The sequence below is a fragment of the Sminthopsis crassicaudata genome, chromosome 4 (assembly GCF_048593235.1).
Source record: "Sminthopsis crassicaudata isolate SCR6 chromosome 4, ASM4859323v1, whole genome shotgun sequence".
NCBI lineage: Eukaryota > Metazoa > Chordata > Mammalia > Dasyuromorphia > Dasyuridae > Sminthopsis > Sminthopsis crassicaudata.
In genome coordinates, this window is record NC_133620.1 from 278,586,780 (window position 1) to 278,599,871 (window position 13,092).

General features: G+C 42.6%; 1 protein-coding gene across 4 annotated transcripts in view; it reads right to left on the reverse strand.

Moving 5' to 3' along the window:
- Positions 1-13,092, reverse strand: part of FOXP4 (forkhead box P4) — a 97,544-nt gene that overhangs the window by 71,936 nt on the left and 12,516 nt on the right. The gene's annotated exons all lie outside the window — the stretch shown is intronic.

A 13,092-nucleotide genomic window follows, 5' to 3' on the forward strand; every position in this document is an offset into this window, starting at 1 on the left:
GTCCTACTCCTAGTCAAAAACCTATTAACTTCTACAGTGTTCCAGTTCTTAGGAGAAGGCCCTTAGGAGCTCAGAAGAGCTATATTCCAGGCCTGCCCAGCCCTGTCCCCAGCTGACTCTCCTCAAAAATCCACAGGAGGAAGTTCAAAGGGGGGAGGAGGGGGAGGGGAAAGAGTGAAAGGAAGAAATTAGCTCGACTCCTTCCATCCTTGGAAATTAACTTGGGGTGGGGGTAGAAACCAAATTACAGAATTGAAGCTTGAAGTGGACTTTAGAGATTGACCAATCCATCCAGGAACCATTATTATGTCAAATACTATATTAAGTGATACAATTAATAAAAAGAGTCTGAGCCTTCCTTCCCTTTCCCCTCTCTATTCTATTCTACAGGTAAGGAAACTGATCTCCAGTGAAACTGACGTCTCCAGTGATACTGACAAAGGAAGTATACAATTAGCAGCATAGTTGGAATTTTAATCTAGGTCCCCTGACTCCAAAATTCAAGGTCCTTTCCACTCTCAGGCTGCCTCTGCACATGTAGGAGAAGGGACTGGTCCCATTACCCTTCCAAACTACACCAGCTCATAGAACTCTCCCCACCCCCCACCCCAGTCAATCCCACTTTTCTTCTGGGAATAAGGTCAGATAACATCTCTCCTCATGGTCTCTGATTCAGGATGGAGCCATGAAGGACAGAAGGCTGTTCTTCCAAACCTGTGTGGTAGCTTTTCAGAACATTAGGAAAACAAACAGTAGGGGAAAAGCCAAATGTCGAGAGGACACATCACCAGCCCCCTAACTCAAGTCTCTGCCAAAGTTAGAGCCTAAGATTTCCCCCTCTTCCCTGAAAGGAGACATTCCTAGCCCTTCTTTGGTTGACTTGGAAATGCTTAGGCTCTAATTTCTGCCTCAGTAGATGACCCATGTCATTGAGATATGAGAGGACTGGGGAGAACTTCCTATCAGATTCTATGAAGAGTGACGGATTTGAAAGCAAAAACCCTGATTTTGACTAATTTACTAATGTATAATCTTTGGCCCCACTTTGGGCCTCAATCTTCTCATCATTATACTGGGGAGACTGGAATGGATACTTTAGATTCCTTCCATCTCTAAATCTATAATCTTTGAATTTAGTATTTCCACTTTTTTTGTTTACTTGCTTGTTTTTCTTTGTCATGTGTTTTTTTTCTCTTTTAGTCTGATTTTTCTTGTACAACATGACAAATATGAAAATAGTTTAAAAGAACTACACATATTTAAACCATATCTGTTTGCTTGTTGTCTTGGGGAGAGGAAAGTAAGGGAGGGAGGGAGGAAGGGAGGGAGAAAAATCTGGAACACAAAGTCTTACAAAAATGAATGTTGAAATGAGGTGATCAAAGCAATTCCAATAGACTTGTGATGGAAAGAGCCATCTGCATCCAGAGAAAGAACTATGGAGACTGAATGTGGATCAAAGCATAGTACTTTCACCATTGTTGTTTGCTTGTGTGTGTGTGTGGTTTTTTTTTTCCTTTTAGATCTGACTTTTCTTGCACTGCATGACAAATATGGAAATGTATTTAGAAGAACTGCACATGTTTTAACCTATGTGGGATTGGGATTGCTTGCTGTCTAGGGGAGAAGGAGGGAAAGAGGGAGAGAGAAAAATCTGGAACACAAGGTTTTACAAAAGTGAATGTTGAAAGCTATCTTTGCATGTCTTTGGAAAAATAAAAAGGTATTTAAAATGAATGTTGAAAATTATCTACATGTATTTGGAAAATAAAATATTATTGAAATTTTAGAAAAAAATAAATTTATAATCTTATGATTCTAGGTGCTACATTTCAACTTAACAAATAGATATTAAGCACTTACTATGTACAAGATACAATAGTAGGTGCTTGGAAAGATAGGTTACAAAGATTAGATAAGAAATGACCTCCCTCTTCATCCCCTTATCCTATTGTCCAAGCCAAGTTACTTTCTCTGGATTTCAGATTCTGTAATGGTTAAATGAGGGGTTGGACTAAATGGGCTCCAAGGTCCAGTCTTTGGTTTAAGGTACCATGAACTGTTTTACTTGTCATAGGCCAAACTCAGCATTTCATCTCCTTCATAACTTAATTTTTTTAAAATTTGTACTTTTAAAATAAAATTTTATTTTTTCCTAATTATATACAAAGATAATTTTTAGCATTTATTTTTACAAGATTTTGAGTTCTACTTTTTTTCTAACCTCCTTCCCCTCCCCTCTACTTAAATTGGGAAGCAATTTGATATAGGTTATATGTTTCATGCCTTTCTTAGCACAGCCTTTCCCCCATGTCTGGAATAGACTTCCTCCTCACCTCCATTTCTCAGAAGACCTAACTTCATTTAAAGGTCAGCTCATGCTCCACCTTCTAATTCAATTTCATGATTCCATTATTTATTTATTCTTTCCCATCTCAAGTAAATTTTCGAATATCAATTTGTTTACACATTGTATCCTGCCAGTACAATGCAAACTCCTCAAAGATAGAGACTTATTTTCATTTTTCTTCGTAGCTCTAAAATCTAGCCTTGTACCTTGTCCATAGTAGGTGCTTAATAAATGCTTTTTAAAGGTTAAAATGGATTGTGCACCCTGGATTTGGAATCAGGGGATCTGAAGAGAAGTTCTAGTTTTGTTCCCAACTAGTTATATGTCTTTAGATAACTCATTTACTCTGTGCCTCAGTTTACTCATCTGTAAAGGGAGAGGGTTGGACTAGATGACCTTTAAAATCTGTCCCAGCTCTAAATCCCATGACCCTAGACATACCCAGACAACTAATATTTAGAATATAATAAGTGTGTTTCAAGTTGTCCTCTCAGTCTTTCAGACTCTTTGTGAGCCTATTTGGAATGATTTGTCATTTCCTTCTCCAGTTCATTTTACAGATGAGGAAACTGAGGCAAACAAAGCTAAGTGACTTGCCCAGGGTCACATAGCTAGGAAGTATCTGAGGTCCAATTTGAACTCAGGAAGATATCTTCCTGACTTTAGGCACAGCATTTTAGTCCCGTAGTCCCTTCACTCTTCCATGTAAGTTACTAGGGAGTTACAAAGTTTGAATTACCAATAGGAAAGGTCATTTCCTGGGAGATCAGGGAAAGCTTTTTGGGTCTGAATTGGGCTTGAAAGAATAGTTAAGAGTTCAACAGGTGGTGAGGCAATATATATGGAAATACATTGGGATATAAAAGTAGAAAGGTAAATGATCTAGTTTGGAGGAAAGAAGAATGTGGAAAAATAAAAAAGGTGGCAAAAGGAGAAAGGAAGGGTGATACCAGATTGTGGGAGGCCTTGAAAGCTTTCAAATGAACTTTATTTGGTTGGCAACAGGGAGCTAAGGAAGAAAAAATGACCAGATCCATGCAGAACAACTTACGCCAGTTTTGTGTGAGTGGTGTGTGTGTGTTTGTGTGTGTGTGTGTGTGTGTGTGTGTGTGTATCCATGTGCTTGTTGCTCCTATGTTTGTGAATTTCCCTGTGGATTCATGCTCACATTGTGCTACAACCCAGACCAGCCTCCTGTCACCCCAGGGGGAGGGGGGCTGAGGCTATATGGTTGGGAACTGCAGCAGGGGCAGGGGCCTGGCCCTGGTAGGGGTGATGGTTTGGAAGAGATTGAGCACTTTGGTCTCCAGCCTTAATGGTGGTGTCAGCCTGAGGGCAAGCAGCTGAGGTGTGATTGATGGGACTTCTGTGGCCTTCCTCCACAGGCTCAGCTCACACCAAGAGAGCTGACCCCCACCTCTGGTCACCACTGGCCAACCCGCAGAGCTTTCCACTCCCTCCTTCCCAGACTCAGAATCAGGCCAAATGAAAATATGCTTGGGGAGTGAAGGAGAAGAAGGGGGCCAATTCACAGGCCTCCATCTTTTTGGCTTTTCCTGACACTCAAATCTATGATGGGGCTCAGGGACCAGCGGGCAGAATCTGAGAGATGTAGATGGAAGATCCTAGGAGCTATCCTCCTAAAAAGAGGATCACCTCCCTTTCCCCCCAGTCACGCATGCATTTGCACACACAGAAACACAACTGAGTCACTAATCAAATAGCAGGGTAATACAAGTTTAGAGAAAGGCACAGGGAAAGAGGAATAGAGAAGAATGCCTTAAGCTCCCTTTCTTTTCTGCCCCCTTTTTTTTTTGGAGGGGGGGTGCAGAAGACAACCAGTGAACAACATAATTGCTGCAATGTGGCGTGTAATAATAGCTATTCAAGGGCCGATCATTCATATTAAACAGGGTGAAGCAAGCCTCTCATTTGCATGCTTGAGATTATATGCATTTGAAAAGTCATTTCCGCAGGGTGTATGAATGACATTAATTCCCATGTGGAGTTCTCAGTTCCCTCTTGGAGCCCTTGCACTAGCAGACACACACCTGAACACCTCCTCACACAGTCACTCACTCCCACCCACATACCCTTACACTCACTCCCCCCCTCCATCCACATTCTGTCCTCTTACACACACCCTTACACTCACACAACCAGACTCCACACCCCCAGCCTTCTCCATGTGTTGCAATGGGGCTGCTATGTTGGGTAAGCTGTGAAGGAGCAGGTTTAGATGTAACTGGGTTCAGCCGGCAAGGAGGGCGGGGAGGTTAGGATGGGCAGGGAGCAGAGGCTGTTTGTCTTGACCCAGCCCTGTGACCGGAAGAGTAAGTCACCAGCAGGGGAGAACAGAAAGAAAAAAGAGAATAGAAAAGGGAAAGGGAAAGAAGAAAGAAAAAAAGAAAAAAATGACAGAGAAAAGGAAGTGAGAAAAAAGAGCAAGAAGGTAGAAGGGAAATAAAATGTGAAGTTAAAGGCAGCCCCTCCAAAAACAACTCAAAGGGAGGATTAAAATAAGGGGAGCCAAATCCAAAGCCCGAATTTCATTTCGTGACAGAAAGAGCGAGAGCCCAGGTCAATTTGACACTTGTGCTTCCTTTCCTCCTCTCCCCACTTCTTTTCTCTAAATCTTACTCACGGGGCTCCGGTGGGGACTTAATGGATCCAAAGGAACAATTCCCCTACTCTATCTAAATCACCCCCCTCCAATACCTTTTACATCTTCCCCCATCTCCCCTCCGCCCCGTACATTCACTGTATCCTCCTCCCTTCCTCTCCCACATTCACTCACTCACTCCACAAATATGAATTGAGGGTTTACTCTTTGCAAAACATTATCCTAAGCTCTGGAAGAAAGACAAAATTTAACGAAAACAGTCTCTGGCCCTCAGGAGGCTTGCAGCCCAGTGGCGCAAACACTAAAATATATATTTCATTCATTCTTTCATTCAGCAAATATCTATCGGAAACACTAAACTCAGGCGGCTTACTGAGCTCCAATTTCCTAATGCTTTCATTAGGGAGAAAGCAAGATATCTTATATGGCCTCTTAGACTTGGGTTAAGCAAGTTTCACCTCTGACACATTGGCTCTGTGACCTGCATCTTCGTCACTTAACCTCTTCGAGGGTGCAGACCTGCAAAGGGAGATAGTTCTCTCATGGCGGTGGGGGGAGGGGGGAGAAGAGAGAAGAGATTCCCTAAAACAATGAAATCTTTCAGTCCCTAGCCTTTTATGGCCTCTCCTCGCATCCCCAGGGCACCTTCTCCCGGAGGACGGGAGAGCAGGAGGTTTGCCCCGCCCCAACCCCTCCCCTGATCCCAAGTGAGACTCCCCCTCTGGGAGCAGTCAGTCCTTAGCAGCTCGGAGACTTGAGTTCCTCCCGCAGCAGCCAGCAAGGGAGCTTAAAGAAAGTGAGCCAGAGCTGGAGCCAGCTCTGCAGCTCCCCGGCCTCGGGAGGTTCCCGGGGCTACAACTTCCGCTGCGAGGGCTGGCCTCTCTCTGAGAACAGCGGAGCGCCGAACTTAAAACTCGGCCTAGCTCGTAGTCATCCAGGGCCCGTTTCTGCAGAGCCAGAAGCTGCAGCGAGAATGTGAAAAAGAAGAGCCGAGCTCGTCGGGGGCAGCAGCCGGGACCAAGCCGGGCGCTTTGGGAGGAGAGGGTGCTGGGGAAGGAGCGGGGGCGCGGGAGGAGACACAGAGAAACCTTTTGTGTCTTTTAGCGGGACCATATGGCAACGGGAGTATTAATTACCGTTGCTTTTTAATTAACAATCGCTTAATCTGAGCGGTAACATTTGCCACGACACCCTGTGACTCGCCGCAAACCCGCGCCGCCCGCCCTGCTAACTCATCAATTAATTTTTATTGACGTTTTCTTCCCCAAACAGGCACAATACCAGGGTTTTCCAATTAACACCTCCGCGATCTCTAATTAGTGCAATTAACAGACTGATGGATGCCCAGAGTTTCCCTGGGAGAGAGCGGAGCAGCCCCTGCGGGCTCCCCCAGGCGCGCGCTCCGCAAAGCGCACACAGACACACAAACCCGCCCAGCTGGAGGGCCTGGGTGCGCGTTACTCCGTGAGTGTGCACACGCTTGGGGATGGATTTTGAAAGTGCACATGCACCCCGATACGTGTAGCACTGTCTCCCCTTACACGAACTCACTTTTAGGACCCTTAATCCCGAAGTACGTTTTGGCCAGGGTGATGCGGCGAAGAGAGCCCGGAATTTGGCGTCACAAGACCGGGCTTTAAATCAGTTTTGCTTCTTACTAGCACGGAGCTGGGCTAGCGCAGGGGTTCTTAAACCTCTGTATCATGGACCTTTTTGAAGTCTTAGTGAAACCTCCGGAACTCTTCTCAGAATAAAGTTTTTAAGTACATAAAATAAAATACGTAGACTACCAAGGAAAGCGACTGTATTGTAGTACAATTACCAAATAGATATGTATATGCACACGTTCACAGACCCCGGGTTAAGAATCCCTCGGCTAGGTAACCTCTAATCCCTAATTCTATGAACTTCGATCAATGTGGGTCGGTTTGCTGGGTAGAAAGGCGGAACATAAACATCTCTCTGGCTGAGCTTGCTCTCAATCTAGTCTGAGAAGGCAGAACCCGACTCTTAGGACTAAGGATAGCTTTTCACCAAGAATATTCAAACAGAGGTGCAGCGCAGGGGTTCCGTCTGTGGATAGACAAGTTACAGTAGCATACAATATCTGAACTAAATACAGACCCCGACCCCTTATCATGGACGAGAGGTGACCCTAGATTTCTAAAGGTAATGCTAGTCCAGCACTATTCCTATAGAGTCTTCAAAGCTGGAAAGCTTCAAAGATGAGCTCAGCTATCAAGTGTGTTGTCTTCTATGGATAAACCTGACTTCCAAGAGGGTCATCACTACAGGCTAAAGCAGCTCAAGAAATCATGTAAAGCATGGCGGTGCAATTGTGGAAGGCCAGCACCCACTCATGAAATCACAGATAATTTGAAATCTATAGTGCAGTTTTCTATTTGGCCTAGATCATGATTCCACCTGCTTAAGGGAGAGCTCATTCCACAAGATTTGGTCCGTCCCCGGATAGAGTGAGACTCAAGATCACACCCAGTGTGTCAGTACTGGATTTGAATCCATTTCTTCTTGACTGAGACTTGATTCCCACCATTCTACCTCTCCATGTAATATATATTTTTCAGGAAAAGAAGGAAAGAGAGCAAGTTGTAATCATAAGCAGACCTTTGCACCCAAATATCAATCTCTGGGATTGTGCTTTAGAAGAAAAAACACCAGACTGGATTTGGGAGATTTGGGAGACTGGGGTTCTGGTCCTGACTTTAGGCAAATCATTACATTTCTCTAAGCTTAAATTTCATTAAGGAAAAAAAGGAAGATGAGACTAGATTGATCAAGATTTCTTAAATTAAATTTGAGCTAAGGTTGAATTCAGAATATATTACTATTCCCAAGAAACCCATAAATGCTGATCCAGAAATCTAGAAGGATAAAAATTCTTTAAAATAAAAGAAGAAGAAATTTGGGGCAAAAAAATGAAATTAAGTCTTTTCATAACAAAAAAAAATCTCACATCTTTACATGGAAATAAAGTGGGGGAAGAAAGTAAATGTGGGACCAAAAATGAAATTAAGTCTAATTTCATAGCAAAATATTGTTTCTTGTATTTGATGTTTCCAGTACAGGTATCATAACATATTTAATCATCTGAGTTGGGATTTCATTAATAAAAGGGAACTCCCCTAACAAGTAATAGAGCTCTGAAACTTCTAGTCTTAGAGAGTTTCCCAGAGTACTAAGAACTAATTGACTTGCCTCGGGTCACACACCCACTATATATGTAACACAAGTTGAGCCCAAATGTTTCTGGCTTTGAGTGCTACCTTTCATATGTACTTCTTTACAAGGGTCTTAGGGAATACAGGCAGAGAATAGAGATTTGCCCCTCTACGGACCAGGTGGCTTTCACAGCTTTGGAGTCCAGGTCCAGGCTCATTTCTGCCTGGTCTGCCCATCTGAGGTACAATTTCCCCCTCTCCAACTATCAAGCCTACTGCATCTTAACCTAGTAAGATTTCCTTGGAGAATTATATTTCTTGACCCTGTCCCTTCAAAAACTTCAGCACCAAGGAATAAGGAGGACCTAGTTACCCAAACTCAAGGCAGCTAGCTCATGGTCACTAGTTAGAATGCTGGACTGGGTATCAGGAAGATCTGTCTGTGTGCTTGCCAGCTCTGTGACCTTAGGCTATATCTTCACCATAGATCTATAATGTCTACCTTACACAGCTACTGATAGGCTCAAATGAGACAATACATGTAAAGTACTTTCCTTAAAGGGCTATCACTACAAGCCCACCTTGGGGGTTAAGGCCCCTTGTTATAGGGCTGGAACACATAACAGTTTATATTTGGGTTTCCTGTTTACAAACCACACCTCTATCCCAAGTTCCACCTCTACCCACCCACCCCTACATAAATGTTGGAATTGGGAGAAACTGAAGCAGTAACCAGAGATGTAAAAACATATACCATCTTAGCACATCACATGGTCCACTATATCTGCTCAATAAATACCTGATTGATTGAAAGAGCTCTTATGATCATGAGTCTTTAGCTAGTCTCAGAAACTATTTGTCCATTCTCTTCATCTTATCCATTTAATAATGGGCTTCGGAAGGATCCATTTAAGAGCAGCTTTGATTGACCTTTATATACCATTTTATAAAGGAAGTAAAGCCCAGGGAGTAACTAATCTAAGTCACTTACTATTCTGGTAATAAGTAGCAGAGTCTAGATTGGAATCCAAGTCCTTTGCCTCCAATTTCAATACACTTTCCATTGTATCATGTATTAACCTTCTTCTCAGGAACATCTGAGGTAGGGGCTAGTCCATTTTACAAATGAGGACAATGAGAAATTAAGTGACTTGCCCATAGGCTAAGAGGCTACTCTTAGTTACACAGGCTAAAATATACTGAACCAGAATCTCTTGACCAACCTGCCAATGAGCACTCTTTCCTTGGGGTTAAACACTGATATTTCACCCAAGTACACTGAAGCAGACTCATAGACTCATGAAGGTAGGGACAGGGGAATCAGTTCCTTTGAGAGCTAGATGCCACTATAATCCTACAATTCTGCTCTGGTTCAGATACACAGGGGCCCAGAGATTTTTTTTGGCGGGGTACCAATTTCCCCTCTTTACTTATCCTCTCCAGAACGTAGTCTTTGGTGCTTTGGTAACTAGCCACTATCTGGTGACTATAGTACAGAAGGGACTAAACTTGAGGGCTTCAGAAGTCTTCGAGACAACTGAGAAATGGGAAGGCACTAGGGATGAGAGGGTTTTAGATTACAGGATCCATTTAAGAGCAGCTTTGATTGATCTTTATATACATTTTATAAAATCCAAGGAAACAAGAAGATAAACAAGGGAGCCAGATTAGATATGTGAGGGAATGAAGAAGGAAGACCTGTAGCCTTCCTCAAGCTCCAATACTGAAAATACATACTCCCCTTCTCATATGTATTTATACTGGTAACCCCTTTCCAGCTTAACAGCTGTTTCCCTAAAAGAGGAATATATTCTATACTCCTACTGCATAAGGCTTCCCTGAGTGCCCTAAGCCAGTGTCCCTGAGATTTAACCTGACAGCTCCTGGGGCCTTGAATCTCAGAAACAGGCATCCTAAGAAACCTCCTTCAAATGCTTTGCTTCTCTCTGTTTTCCTACTTGAGAAACTAAAGCAAGTGACTGTGTTGGAATAAGAGCTGTTTTGCCTCTATCCATCCTTGATAGTCACTCTGAGCCTTTTTCTTGCCCCTCTTGTAATGCACTCAACATTGGAGACCCTTACTTCTCCTTGGGGACTAGTCAGTCTGTCAAAGATTGACTGATCCCACAATGAACACAGCATTATAGATTTAGACTTGTAAGGGACCTCGGAGGTCATTTGGTCCAACCTCCTCACTTTATAGACAAGAAAAGCAAGGCCTGCAGGGGTAAAAGAACTTGTCCATTATCACAAAGGTATTAAATGGCAGAGCTGAGATTCCAAACCAAGTATTCTGGCTCTAGACCCGCCCTTCATCATCTTATACCATCCTTTCTTCTAATAATAATAATAATAACTCCTGCTATATTTGTATCTAACATTTTTAAACTTTTCAAACAGTTTTTATATCTGCTCTTATTTTAGCCTTATATGACCATTTCAAGTTTTGTTTCCTCATCTAAAATCAGTGTTGGACCAGATGACTTTTAGGGTCTAGTAGAGCTATTTTGTGACTCTATGAGCAACTCTTTGAGATTGGCAGAGCAGGTATTATTATCCCCAGATCCTCAGAGGGAATCTGAGACTTAGAGAGGTTGTGATTTGTCCAAAATCACAAAGTTTTCAAGACATGATGAGAATACAGATCTCCTGTATAATCTGCACAGAGCCACACTCAGTTAAAATTGACTCAGCAGCCCCTACATTGCAGAAGTTTGTTGTATAGTAAGAGAGCTTGGACAATTATGCATCAATGGCAACCCATAATGAGCAAATTATTAGTTTGAGGAGAAAGAGTGTAGGGCAGAGATTTGTGGGAGCTAGGTAAGGAATCTGAGGCTTGTTAGAAAAGATTTTGAAGTTAGATTTAAGGGTTGGGAAAGATACTATACATCATGGATTAGAAAAGAAAACATGAGCCTCTCTTTACTGTAACCTCCATCCTAGACTCTACACTTAATCCTAGGGAAATTCTAGAGAGGGAAAATTTATCAAACCTGTAAGACATTCCTTTCTCATTGCTGAAAGAGTTCTCTGGATCCCAATGCAGCTCCACTCCTTTGGGGGAACAGTGGCCCTTGGAATGATGGGAGTGCTTGGGGTTCTATCTGAAGAAGTGGGTCACACCATAGCTCCAAGGATTTCTTTTTAGGCTGAACTCATCAGGAAAGTTTAGAAAGGGATCTGATATCTGTGGGAGGTCAGAGTCATGGATGGAACTGACTGCCATAGCAGAAAAGGAAGAAATAAAAAGTTATTCTGTCTCCAATTCTCAAAATCTCCCTGGCCATAAAGATTGATCCTAGAGATCACTTTAGATGTCAGTATGGAGGTCCTCTCAGATTATTCTATCAAAAGGTATTTCCTTATGCACAAGAAAATTATGGAGGGGTACAAAGACATGTCTCCTGACAACACTTCTCCCTTTCCCCCACTTCTCCCCAAAAAAACAAACCCTCACAGTTTAGCTAGAGTCAAAACATCTACACAGGAAAATATACGTAGCAATAATAGAAACCTAGAATATCTGGATTGGAATCCACTTGAGATATCTAGACCAACTTCCTTTTACAGGCGTAGATGCTGAGATATAGACAAGTGAAGTGACTTCTCTAAAGAAATATAGTGGAAGAGATGGGACTAAAATCTAGGTCTGTTGTTTCCTAATATGGCATTTTTTCCTTTACATCAATTGGGTCTCCTCCTTTAAAGCTCAGCTCACATGCTCCCTCCTCCACAATGCACTTCAAGATCCTCTCATCACAAATGAATGAGGTAATCACTTCAGATTGTGAGTTCTTTGAGGGACTGCCTTTTGCTAATCTTTATACTCCTAACACAGTGCAGACTAAGTAGGTGCTTAATAAATGCTTATTCACTGACTTTCTCCTCCCCTTCAAAGTCCACAAAATGCTTTGTTTGAGGATAGGCCTCAAATACTATTCAATATTTCTTGATAGTCAGCCCGCTACTGGACTATGAACTCCCTGAGGCCAGGAACCATGTCTTATCCAAAAGTGAATTTCATTTGGCATTTAGGGGATTGCCAAGCTCAGAGCAGGCAGGTAAATTGTATCAGATGGAATTCAGAGGAAGGAGAGAGCATTGTGGACCAGAGTGATAAGGAAGCTCTCAGTGTAGGACTTGTGTTTTTAAAGGGCTTGGTAAGAGTCAGACAGGAGCAATAAAGTGAATATAGATAGTGGAATAAAGGACCATGTAGACAACTCTAGTTGCAGATCTCTTAATTAGTTGTCACCTAGCTCTCAGAGAAGATCCTAATTTGAGGAAATTTACATCTCTCTCTCCTTATGTCTTCCCCATCCCTTCATGATCTGATCCATCAGGACCAGTGTTCCCATTTCATGCTCCACTTTATAGATGGTAGGAAGCCCCTTGCAAGAAGTCTTTTCAAAATTTCTCCTACTATCTTCCCCTCTATTTTCCTCACCTCTTTTCATTTGATCAGTTGCCTCTAGCTTTCTCAGGCCAGTGACGTGCCCTTCTCACTTCCTTACACATAGAGGGACACACACACTACCCTTGGCACACACCATGCAGGCCACACCCCAGACACTCGCCAGACCCTAGCAGGGTAGCTCCCCCTTCCCTACTCATTTCCTGCCTTCATCTAGAAAAGAAGAATTAACAAAAAGAAAAAGAAAGAAAAAAGAGGAAAAAAAAGAAAGACCCCACTCCATCTCATTAAGAAAGTAAACACAAGAGCCGTCTAAGTGTCTAATTAAGCTTCTAATTAGTCCCTGCTTGTTACTAATGCAAATTAGATTACTCCGCTTAACTACAGCATGTCCACAACACCCTTGTTAATTGCGGCCTTTTGAAATTAAATTACTCCCTAATTAGCATATCAAAGCCATTGATTCGGAGCCAGGAAAGATGAGGGCAGGAGAAGGCGAATGCCAAGTTTGGTTAATCAGAGA